The following is an 11,554-nucleotide window of genomic DNA, read 5'->3' on the forward strand; positions in this document are numbered from 1 at the left end:
GATGTTTCTAGAGAGACATGAAACTACTTACTAAGCAACTGAAAACATTTACATTTCTAGAGAAATCCTAGAAAACCTAGAAATATGTTTTGCTAAGTCATCTGTGATTTCAACTTTCAATCCCTCCAGGTTATCCAGTCCCTAGTCTTTAATTATAGTAATGTATGTTATTACCTGTTTTTTTCTCCTAAGGCCTCATATAAAATTAGTTATTTTGAAAATGTGAATCTTATTAATGTTTGAGAACAAAATAAAATGCAGTTTCTTTCTAGATTAGTAGTATACCACTCCACTTGTCACCCTGTATCTCTTAACTCATTTATATATTAATAACTCCATTTGCAATCTCCTTTTAATATTATTTTCATTATTTCAAAATATTTCACTACTTACTCCATAACATTAAGTGACAAAGAGGCAGTTGGTTTTCTGATTCAAAAATAAAATGAATAGAGATAAATACTCATTGAGATTTGGGTTTTATTACCTCCAAACATTTTAAATTTCACTAATTATTTCCAAACTGATTATTCAAGTAATTTCATTTGTGGAGACATTTAAGATTCCTACACTGTAGATTTCAACACAATTTTAATTTCTTTTCTTTTGCTTATTTGAACACTTGATATTTGTGGTTACTCTCTTCAGATTCTGGTACTGCTTATCTTGTCATTATCTCCAAGTATTTTGTGTTTCATTAATTTTTCTTCCATGGATAATTAGACTCCACTAAATTTTAAACTTCTCATTTTCTTTGGTTCACATTTATGATCAATGTCTCTGTTTATCCTCATTTAATATTTTTTTTCTAAATTCCAAATGCTACCAAATGCCTGTACCTTAATGTTCTTTTGATATTACTTCTGCATCTAATATTTATCATGTCCAGTTCTGAACCATCATTTTCCTATGAATCTACTGCTCATTTAATATTGACCTCAGGTTCTAAGTAATCCTTTATTTTGTTAATGATGTTCTCTACCTAAGAGTTATATAGAATAGAAACAATAACCTAGAAGGAAAATATCTGTGCTTTCAAAAATGCCATCCAATTGTATGCAAGAAAATTTCATAGGGTTTTTTATTTTTACTAACGATGCAAACAGAAAGAACATTTTCTTTCATTACGTTGTCAAAATCATTTGTTACTTTTTTGGGGGGGTGTTGTTGTTGCTGTTTTTAACTTTTATAAACATAAAGGTGACCGAATGGCTCAGTTGATTTTTTTAAATATATATATTTTTTTATTTTTTATAAACATATAATATATTTTTATCCCCAGGGGTACAGGTCTGTGAATCGCCAGATTTACTCACTTCACAGCACTCACCATAGCACATACCCTCCCCAATGTCCATAACCCCACCCCCCTTCTCCCACGCACTCCCCCCAGCAACCCTCAGTTTGTTTTGTGAGATTAAGAGTCACTTATGGTTTGTCTCCCTCCCAATCCCATCAGTTGATTTTTAAGTGGCTGACTCCTGATTTTGGCTCATGGTCTCAGGGTCGAGGGATTGAGCCCCATGCAAGGCTCATTGCACACTGGGGAAGAGATTCAATCTTTCCATCTCCTTCTACCCCTGCCTCCACTTATGCTCTTTTTCTCTTTCTAAAATAAATATAACAAATCTTAAAAAAGAAAAACTTTTGTGAACCTGTTTGTGAGAAAAGATTTCTCATTCTTACACTAATATGTATTTTGTTTTTACTGATATGAGTAGATTTCTGATATATTTACTGGCCATTCAGATATCCTTGTCAATAAATTGCCTTAAAAGTCATTAATGTATGTCTGGTAAAAGCAAAATAATAGGGGTGCCTGGGTGGCTCAGTGGTTTAAAGCCTCTGCCTTTGGCTCAGGTCATGATTCCAGGGTCCTGGGATAAAGCACTGTGTTAAGTTCTTTGCTAGCGGGGAGTCTGCTTCCCCCCCCCCCCTCTGCCTGACAATCTGCCTACTTGTGATCTCTCTCCCTGTCAAAAAAATAAATAAAATACTTTTTTAGAAAAGCAAAATAATAGTATATTTTTATGTTGTGACATATATATTTCAATTTTCACAAAACTTTGTGTTGCATTGGACCCTCTTTCTACAATGAATTATACTGCTATTTAATATTTATCAAATTTCCATATATGAAAATACCAATTTGAAATCATTATTAAAATTAATTTATTACAGTATTACCTGGTTTTTAATTCTATGGCTTGAAAACAATTCTTTTTTTTTATTAATTTTTTATTTTTTATAAACATATATTTTTATCCCCAGGGGTACAGGTCTGTGAATCACCAGGTTTACACACTTCACAGCACTCACCCAAGCACATACCCTCCCCAATGTCCATAACCCCACCCCCTTCTTCCAAACCCCCTCCCCCCAGCAACCCTCAGTTTGTTTTGTGAGATTAAGAGTCACTTACGGTTTGTCTCCCTCCCAATCCCATCTTGTTTCATTGATTCTTCTCCTACCCACTTAAGCCCCCATGTTGCATCACCACTTCCTCATATCAGGGAGTACATATGATAGTTGTCTTTCTCTGATTGACTTATTTCGCTAAGCATGATACGCTCTAGTTCCATCCATGTTGTCGCAAATGGCAAGATTTCATTTCTTTTGATGGCTGCATAGTATTCCATTGTGTATATATACCACATCTCATTGATCCATCCATCTGTTGATGGACATCTAGGTTCTTTCCATAGTTTGGCTATTGTGGACATTGCTGCTATAAACATTCGGGTGCACGTGCCTCTTTGGATCACTACGTTTGTATCTTTAGGGTAAATACCCAATAGTGCAATTGCTGGGTCATAGGGCAGTTCTATTTTCAACATTTTGAGGAACCTCCATGTTGTTTTCCAGAGTGGCTGCACCAGCTTGCATTCCCACCAACAGTGTAGGAGGGTTCCCCTTTCTCCGCATCCTCGCCAGCATCTGTCATTTCTTGACTTGTTGATTTTAGCCATTCTGACTGGTGTGAGGTGATATCTCATTGTGGTTTTGATTTGTATTTCCCTGATGCCGAGTGATATGGAGCACTTTTTCATGTGTCTGTTGGCCATCTGGATGTCTTCTTTGCAGAAATGTCTGCTCATGTCCTCTGCCCATTTCTTGATTGGATTATTTGTTCTTTGGGTGTTGAGTTTGCTAAGTTCTTTATAGATTCTGGACACTAGTCCTTTATCTGATATGTCGTTTGCAAATATCTTCTCCCATTCTGTCAGTTGTCTTTTGATTTTGTTAACTGTTTCCTTTGCTGTGCAAAAGCTTTTGATCTTGATGAAGTCCCAATAGTTCATTTTTTCCCTTGCTTCCCTTGCCTTTTGCGTTGTTCCAAGGAAGATGTTGCTGCAGCAGAGGTTGAAGAGGTTGCTGCCTGTGTTCTCCTCAAGGATTTTGATGGATTCCTTTCGCACATTGAGGTACTTCATCCATTTTAAATCTATTTTTGTGTGTGGTGTAAGGAAATGGTTCAATTTCATTTTTCTGCATGTGGCTGTCCGATTTTCCCAGCACCATTGATTGAAGAGGCTATCTTTTTTCCATTGGACATGCTTTCCTGCTTTGTCGAAGATTAGTTCACTGTAGAGTTGAGGGTCTATTTCTGGGCTCTCTATTCTGTTCCATTGATCTATGTGTCTGTTTTTGTGCCAGTACCATGCTGTCTTGATGATGACAGCTTTGTAATAGAGCTTGAAGTCCGGAATTGTGATGCCACCAACGTTGGCTTTCTTTTTCAATATCCCTTTGGCTATTCGAGGTCTTTTCTGGTTCCATATAAATTTTAGCATTATTTGTTCCATTTCTTTGAAAAAGATGGATGGTACTTTGATAGGAATTGCGTTAAATGTGTAGATTGCTTTAGGTAGCATAGACATTTTCACAATATTTATTCTTCCAATCCAGGAGCATGGAACATTTTTCCATTTCTTTGTGTCTTCCTCAATTTCTTTCATGAGTACTTTATAGTTTTCTGAGTATAGATTCTGTGTCTCTTTGGTTAGGTTTATTCCTAGGTATCTTATGGTTTTGGATGCAATTGTAAATGGGATTGACTCCTTAATTTCTCTTTCTTCTGTCTTGCTGTTGGTGTGGAGAAATGCAACTGATTTCTGTGCATTGATTTTATATCCTGACACTTTACTGAATTCCTGTATAAGTTCTAGCAGTTTTGCAGTGGAGTGTTTTGGGTTTTTCACATATAGTATCATATCATCTGCGAAGAGTGATAATTTGACTTCTTCTTTGCTGATTTGGATGTCTTTAATTTCCTTTTGTTGTCTGATTGCTGAGGCTAGGACCTCTAGTACTATGTTGAATAGCAGTGGTGATAATGGACATCCCTGCCTTGTTCCTGACCTTAGCGGAAAAGCTTTCAGTTTTTCTCCATTGAGAATGATATTTGTGGTGGGTTTTTCATAGATGGCTCTGAGGATATTGAGGTATGTGCCCTCTATCCCTACACTTTGAAGAGTTTTGATCAGGAAGGGATGCTGTACTTTGTCAAATGCTTTTTCAGCATCTATTGAGAGTATCATATGGTACTTGTTCTTTCTTTTATTGATGTGTTGTATCACATTGACTGATTTGCGGATGTTGAACCAATCTTCTAGCCCTGGAATAAGTCCCACTTGGTCGTGGTGAATAATCCTTTTAATGTACTGTTGAATCCTATTGGCTAGTATTTTGTTGAGTATTTTCGCATCTGTGTTCATCAAGGATATTGGTCTATAGCTCTCTTTTTTGGTGGGATCCTTGTCTGGTTTTGGGATCAAGGTGATGCTGGCCTCATAAAATGAGTTTGGAAGTTTTCCTTCCATTTCTATTTTTTGGAACATTTTCAGGAGAATAGGAATTAGTTCTTCTTTAAATGTTCAGTAGAATTCCCCTGGGAAGCCATCTGGCCCTGGGCTTTTGTTTGTTTGGAGATTTTTAATGACTGTTTCAATCTCCTTACTGGTTATGGGTCTGTTCAGGCTTTCTGTTTCTTCCTGGTTCAGTTGTGGTAGTTTATATGTTTCTAGGAATGCATCCATTTCTTCCAGATTGTCAAATTTATTGCCGTAGAGTTGCTCATAGTATGTTCTTATAATAGTTTGTATTTCTTTGGTGTTAGTTGTGATCTCTCCTCTTTCATTCATGATTTTATTTATTTGGGTCCTTTCTCTTTTCTTTTTGATAATTCGGGCCCGGGGTTTATCAATTTTTTAATTCTTTCAAAGAACCAGCTCCTAGTTTCGTTGATTTGTTCTATTGTTTTTTTGGTTTCTATTTCATAGATTTCTGCTCTGATCTTTGTGATTTCTCTTCTCCTGCTGGGTTTAGGGTTTTTTTCTTGTTCTTTCTCTAGCTCCTTTAGGTGTAGGGTTAGGTTGTGTACCTGAGACCTTTCTTGTTTCTTGAGAAAGGCTTGTACCGCTATATAAGTTCCTCTCAGAACTGCCTTTGTTGTGTCCCACAGATTTTGAACCGTTGTATTTTCATTATCATTTGTTTCCATGATTTTTTTCAATTCTTCTTTAATTTCCCGGTTGACCCATTCATTCTTTAGAAGGATGCTGTTTAGTCTCCATGTATTTGGGTTCTTTCCAAACTTCCTTTTGTGGTTGAGTTCTAGCTTTAGAGCATTGTGGTCTGAAAATATGCAGGGAATGATCCCAATCTTTTGATACCGGTTGAGTCCTGATTTAGGACGGAGGATGTGATCTATTCTGGAGAATGTTCCATGTGCACTAGAGAAGAATGTGTATTCTGTTGCTTGGGGATGAAATATTCTGAATATATCTGTGATGTCCATCTGGTCCAGTGTGCTGTTTAAGGCCTTTATTTCCTTGCTGATCTTTTGCTTGGATGATCTGTCCATTTCAGTGAGGGGAGTGTTAAAGTCCCTACTATTATTGTATTATTGTTGATGTGTTTCTTTGATTTTGTTATTAATTGGTTTATAAAGTTGGCTGCTCCCACGTTGGGGGCATAGATATTTAAAATTGTTAAATCTTCTTGTTGGACAGACCCTTTGAGTATGATATAGTGTCCTTCCTCATCTCTTATTATACTCTTTGGCTTAAAATCTAATTGATCTGATATAAGGATTGCCACTACTGTTTTCTTCTGATGTCCATTAGCATGGTAAATCCTTTTCCACCCCCTCACTTTAAATCTAGAGGTGTCTTCGGGCTTAAAATGAGTTTCTTAGAGGCAACATATAGATGGGTTTTGTTTTTTTATCCATTCTGATACCCTGTGTCTTTTAACAGGGGCATTTAGCCCATTAACATTCAGGGTAACTATTGAGAGAAATAAATTTAGTGCCATTGTATTGCCTGTAAGGTGACTGTTACTGTATATGGTCTCTGTTCCTTTCTGATCTACCACCTGTAGGCTCTCTCTTTGCTTAGAGGACCCCTTTCAATATTTCCTGTAAAGCTGGTTTGGTGTTTGCAAATTCTTTCAGTTTTTGTTTGTCCTGGAAGCTTTTAATCTCTCCTTCTATTTTCAGTGATAGCCTAGCTGGATATAGTATTCTTGGCTGCATGTTTTTCTCATTTAGTGCTCTGAAAATATCATGCCAGCTCTTTCTGGCCTGCCAGGTCTCTGTGGATAAGTCAGCTGCCAATCTAATATTTTTACCATTGTATATTACAGACTTCTTTTCCCGGGCTGCTTTCAGAATTTTCTCTTTGTCACTGAGACTTGTAAATTTTACTATTAGGTGATGGGGTGTGGGCCTATTCTTATTGATTTTGAGGGGCGTTCTCTGAACCTCCTGAATTTTGATGCTCGTTCCCTTTGGCATATTGGGGAAATTCTCCCCAATAATTCTCTCCAGTATACCTTCTGCTCCCCTCTCTCTTTTTTCTTCTTCTGGAATCCCAATTATTCTGGTGTTGTTTCGTCTTCTGGTGTCACTTAACTCTCGAATTCTCCCCTCGTGGTCCAGTAGCTGTTTGTCCCTCTTTTGCTCAGCTTCTTTATTCTCTGTTATTTGGTCTTCTATATCACTAATTCTTTCTTCTGCCTCATTTATCCTAGCAGTGAGAGCCTCCATTTTTTATTGCACCTCATTAATAGCTTTTTTGATTTCAACTTGGTTAGATTTAGTTCTTTTATTTCTCCAGAAAGGGCTTTTATGTCTCTCGAGATGGTTTCTCTAATATCTTCCATGCCTTTTTCGAGCCCGGCTAGAACCTTGAGAATTGTCATTCTGAACTCTAGATCTGACATATTACCAATGTCTGTATTGATTAGGTCCCTAGCCTTTGGTACTGCCTCTTGTTCTTTTTTTTGTGTTGAATTTTTCCGTCTTGTCAGTTTGTCCAGATAAGGGTATATGAAGGGGCAAGTAAAATACTAAAAGGTTGGCAACAACCCCAGGAAAATATGCTTTAACCAAATTAGAAGAGATCCAAAATCATGAGGGGGGAGAAAGGGGATAAAAAGAGGTTCAAAAAAGAAGAAAGAAAAAAAAATAAAGAAAGAAAAAAGAAAAGAATTTAAAAAAAGAAAACACCTAAGAAAAATGTAAAAAAGAAGAAATATATATATTAGATAATCTAGTAAAAAATTGTTAAAAAAGAAAAAGGTAACAGTTAAAAAAAAATTTTACTCGAAGGTGAGAAAAAAAAAAACAACAAAAAATGAAAAAGAAAAAAATTAAATTAACTGCAAGACCAAAAAAAAAATTACAGGGAAAAAGCCATGAGTTCCGTGCTTGGCTTTCTCCTCCTCTGGAATTCTGCTGCTCTCCTTGGTATTGAAACCGCACTCCTTGGTACTTGAAGTTGGTCTTGGCTGGATTTCTTGTTGATCTTCTGGGGGAGGGGCCTGTTGTAGTGATTCTCAAGTGTCTTTGCCCCAGGCGGAATTACACCGCTCTTACCGGGGGGCCGGGGTGAGTAATCCGCTCGGGTTTGCTTTCAGGAGCTTTTGTTCCCTGAGCGCTTTCCGTAGAGTTCCGGAGGGCGGGAATACAAATGGCGGCCTCCTGGTCTCCGGCTCGGAGGAGCCAAGAGCCCAGGGCCACACTCCTCAGTGCGCCCTCAGAGAGCAGCGCCCAGTTACTCCCGTCTGCCTGACCTCCGGCCGCGCTCCGAGCTCACTGAGCCTGCGTCCGGTTCAAGGTAACACCGAGCTGTGAGCTTACTGTTGGCTCTGTCTCTGCAGCCGGCTTTCCCGTTCCAATACCCACAAGCTCTGCGACACTCAGACACCCCCAATCCTTCTGTGACCCTGCGGACCTGAGGCCATGCTGACCCCGCGTGGGCTTCGCTTCGGTTTAGCCTCTGGAGCGATGTCCCTCAGTGGAACAGACTTTTAAAAGTCCTGATTTTGTGCTCCGTTGCTCCGCCGCTTGCTGGGAGCCGGCTCCTCCCCCCGAGGTCTGTCTTCCCGTCGCTTTGGATTCACTTCTCCGGCGGTCCTACCTTTCAGAAAGTGGTTGTTTTTCTGTTTCCAGAATTGCTGTTCTTCTTGTCTTCCATCTGCCGATGGATTTTCAGGTGTTCGCAATCTTTAGATAAGCTATCTAGCTGATCTCTGTCTAGCTGAAGCAGTCTCTGCCATCTTCTCTATTTCGAAAACAATTCTTGATGTCATTGAAGATGTCATCAATTGTTTATTTTATTTAACCTAAGATTTATTAAGAAATGCTTAAGTTTTATCTTCTATCACAAACTGCTTAAATCTAATCATTTTATTAAAAAAAAAATTTTAAATTTTGTGGTTAAGGCACATATTTTGGAGAATCTGTTATTCATAAGTCAAAGCAAATTTGAAGTTATTTGAATTATTTTCATTTCCTGATAATCCTGAGAATTTATTTTTGTATTAATGGCCATAAATCTTAAATATAAATTAGCTGATAGTATATTATACCCAACGATGCCAAACACAACTATATTACAAGTGGCAAGTTAGAAAAAAATTACATGTCCACATTCATTGCACCATTTAATATTATTCAGCCTACAAAATCTTGCTATTCTATTTTACAGAGTGGTACATTATTAGTTTGGTTTGTTTGTTTTGATTTAGTTTTTATTTATTTTTAAATTTTATTTTCAGTGCTCCAGAATTCATTGTTTATGTACCACACCCAGTGCTCTATGCAATATGCACCCTCCATCATAACCACCACCATTCTCACCCAACCTCTCAAATTTCATTTCCCTGATTTTTAGTTAAATTGAGATCTCTTCAATGATATGTAATAATTTCTTAAACATTTTAGATTCCATTCTTTTGTTTTTTTTAAATTTTTTTTATTTTTAGCATAACAGTATTCATTATTTTTGCACCACACCCAGTGCTCCATGTAATCCGTGCCCTCTATAATACCCACCACCTGGTACCCCTACCTATAACTCCCCGCCCCTTCAAAACCCTCAGATTGTTTTTCAGAGTCCATAGTCTCTCATGGTTCACCTCCCCTTCCAATTTCCCCCAACTCCCTTCTCTTCTCTTTCTCCCCATGTCCTCAATGCTATTTGTTATGCTCCACAAATAAGGAAAACCATATGATAATTGAATCTCTCTGCTTGAGATTTCACTCAGCATAATCTCTTCCTGTCCATGTTGCTACAAAAGTTGGGTGTTTTAAGGGTGTAGATTATCTTCTCTCAGTCTATATCATTGTGTTAATTTTGACCATGATTCCTTTTACTAGATTAATTTTTATAATTTTAGTGTAATTAAGTACCATTTCCTTAATCATTTGTTGAAGAAATCTGTCCATTCCTTAAAAGAAATAGATTATTTTATATTATGTTCAAATAATTCTATAATATAACATTCCTTACTGAATTGCTTTATTCAACAGCAGTCAATTTTCTGTATATGTGTAAATAAGACCTAATTTAATTTTCTCTGAGTACTAAGCAATTTTTCTCTGCACAAAGTAATAGTAATTTTATCCTACATTTTCTCCATTATCAGATTTTAAGATTCTATATACTGTAAGTTGGGTTTTTAGATCCCTAATGAAACAATTATTTCTTTGTATATTGTTATGATTTAACACTAAGGAGTATTATCTGTAAAATAAATTATTAAAAATGTATATTATAAAATTTGTCTATGAAAGACCCACAGCAAATATCATCATCAATGGAAAAAGCTTGCAGCTTTCCCGTTGATATCAGGAACACGACAAGGATGCCCACTCTCACCACTCTTGTTCAACAGAGTATTAGAAGTCCTAGCAAAAGCCATCAGACAACAAAAAGAAATAAAAGGTATCCAAAATGCCAAGCAAGAAGTCAAATTCTCTCTCTTCGCAGATGACATAGTTCTTTGTAAGGAAAAACTAAAATACCCCAACCCCAAGCTATTAGAACTGATACAACAATTAGTAACATGGCATGATACAAAGTCAATGTACTGAAATCAGTGGCTTTTTTAACCCTAACAATGAAAACACAGAAAGGGGAATTAGAGAATCGATTCCATTTACTATAGTACCAAGAACCATAAGATACCTAGGTATAAGCCTAACCAAAGAGGAAAGGATCTGTACTCGAGGAACTACAGAACACTCATGAAAGAAATTGAAGAAGACACAAATAGATGGAAGACCATTCTATGCTCACGGATCAGAAGAGTAAACATTGTTAAAATGTCTATACTGCCTAGAGCAATCTATACTTTTAATGCCATTCCAATCAAAATTCCACCAGTATTCTTCAAAGAGCTGGAGCAAAGAATCCTAAAATTTGTATTGAATCAAAAGAGACCCCGAATTGCTAAGGAAATGTTGAAAAACAAAAGCAAAACAGGGGGCATCACGTTACCTCATTTCAAACTTTACTACAATACTGTGATCACCAAGACAGCATGGTACTGGCATAAAAACAGACACATAGACCAGTGGAACAGAGTAGAGAGCCCAGATATGGACCCTCAACTCTATGGTCAAACCATCTTCGACAAAACAGGAAAAAATATGCAGTGGAAAAAAGACAATCTCTTCAATAAATGGTGCTGGGAAAACTGGACAGCTATATGTAGAAGAATGAAACTCGACCATTCTCTTACACCATACACAAAGATAAACCCGAAATGGATAAAAGATGTCAACATAAGACAGGAATCCATCAGAATCCTAGAGGAGAACGTAGGTAGTATTCTCTTCAATATCAGCCACAGCAACTTCTTTCAAGATATGTCTCCAAAGGCAAAGGAAACAAAAGTGAAAATAAACTTTTGGGACTTCATCAAAATCAAAAGCTTCTGTACAGCAAAGGAAAAAGTCAAGAAAACAAAGAGGCAGCATCACCTTGATCCCAAAACCAGACAAGGATTCCATCAAAAAAGAGAGCTATAGACCAATATCCTTGATGAACACAGATGTGAAAATTCTCACCAAAATACTAGCCAATAGGATTCAACAGTACATTAAAAAGATTATTCACCACGACCAAGTGGGATTTATTCCAGGGCTGCAAGGTTGGTTCAACATCTGCAAATCAGTCAATGTGATACAACACATCAATAAAAGAAAGAACAAGAAACATATGATACTCTCAATAGATGCTGAAAAAGCCTTTGACAAAGT

The sequence above is a fragment of the Mustela nivalis genome (assembly GCF_964662115.1).
Source record: "Mustela nivalis genome assembly, contig: HAP1_SCAFFOLD_2127, whole genome shotgun sequence".
Lineage (NCBI taxonomy): Eukaryota > Metazoa > Chordata > Mammalia > Carnivora > Mustelidae > Mustela > Mustela nivalis.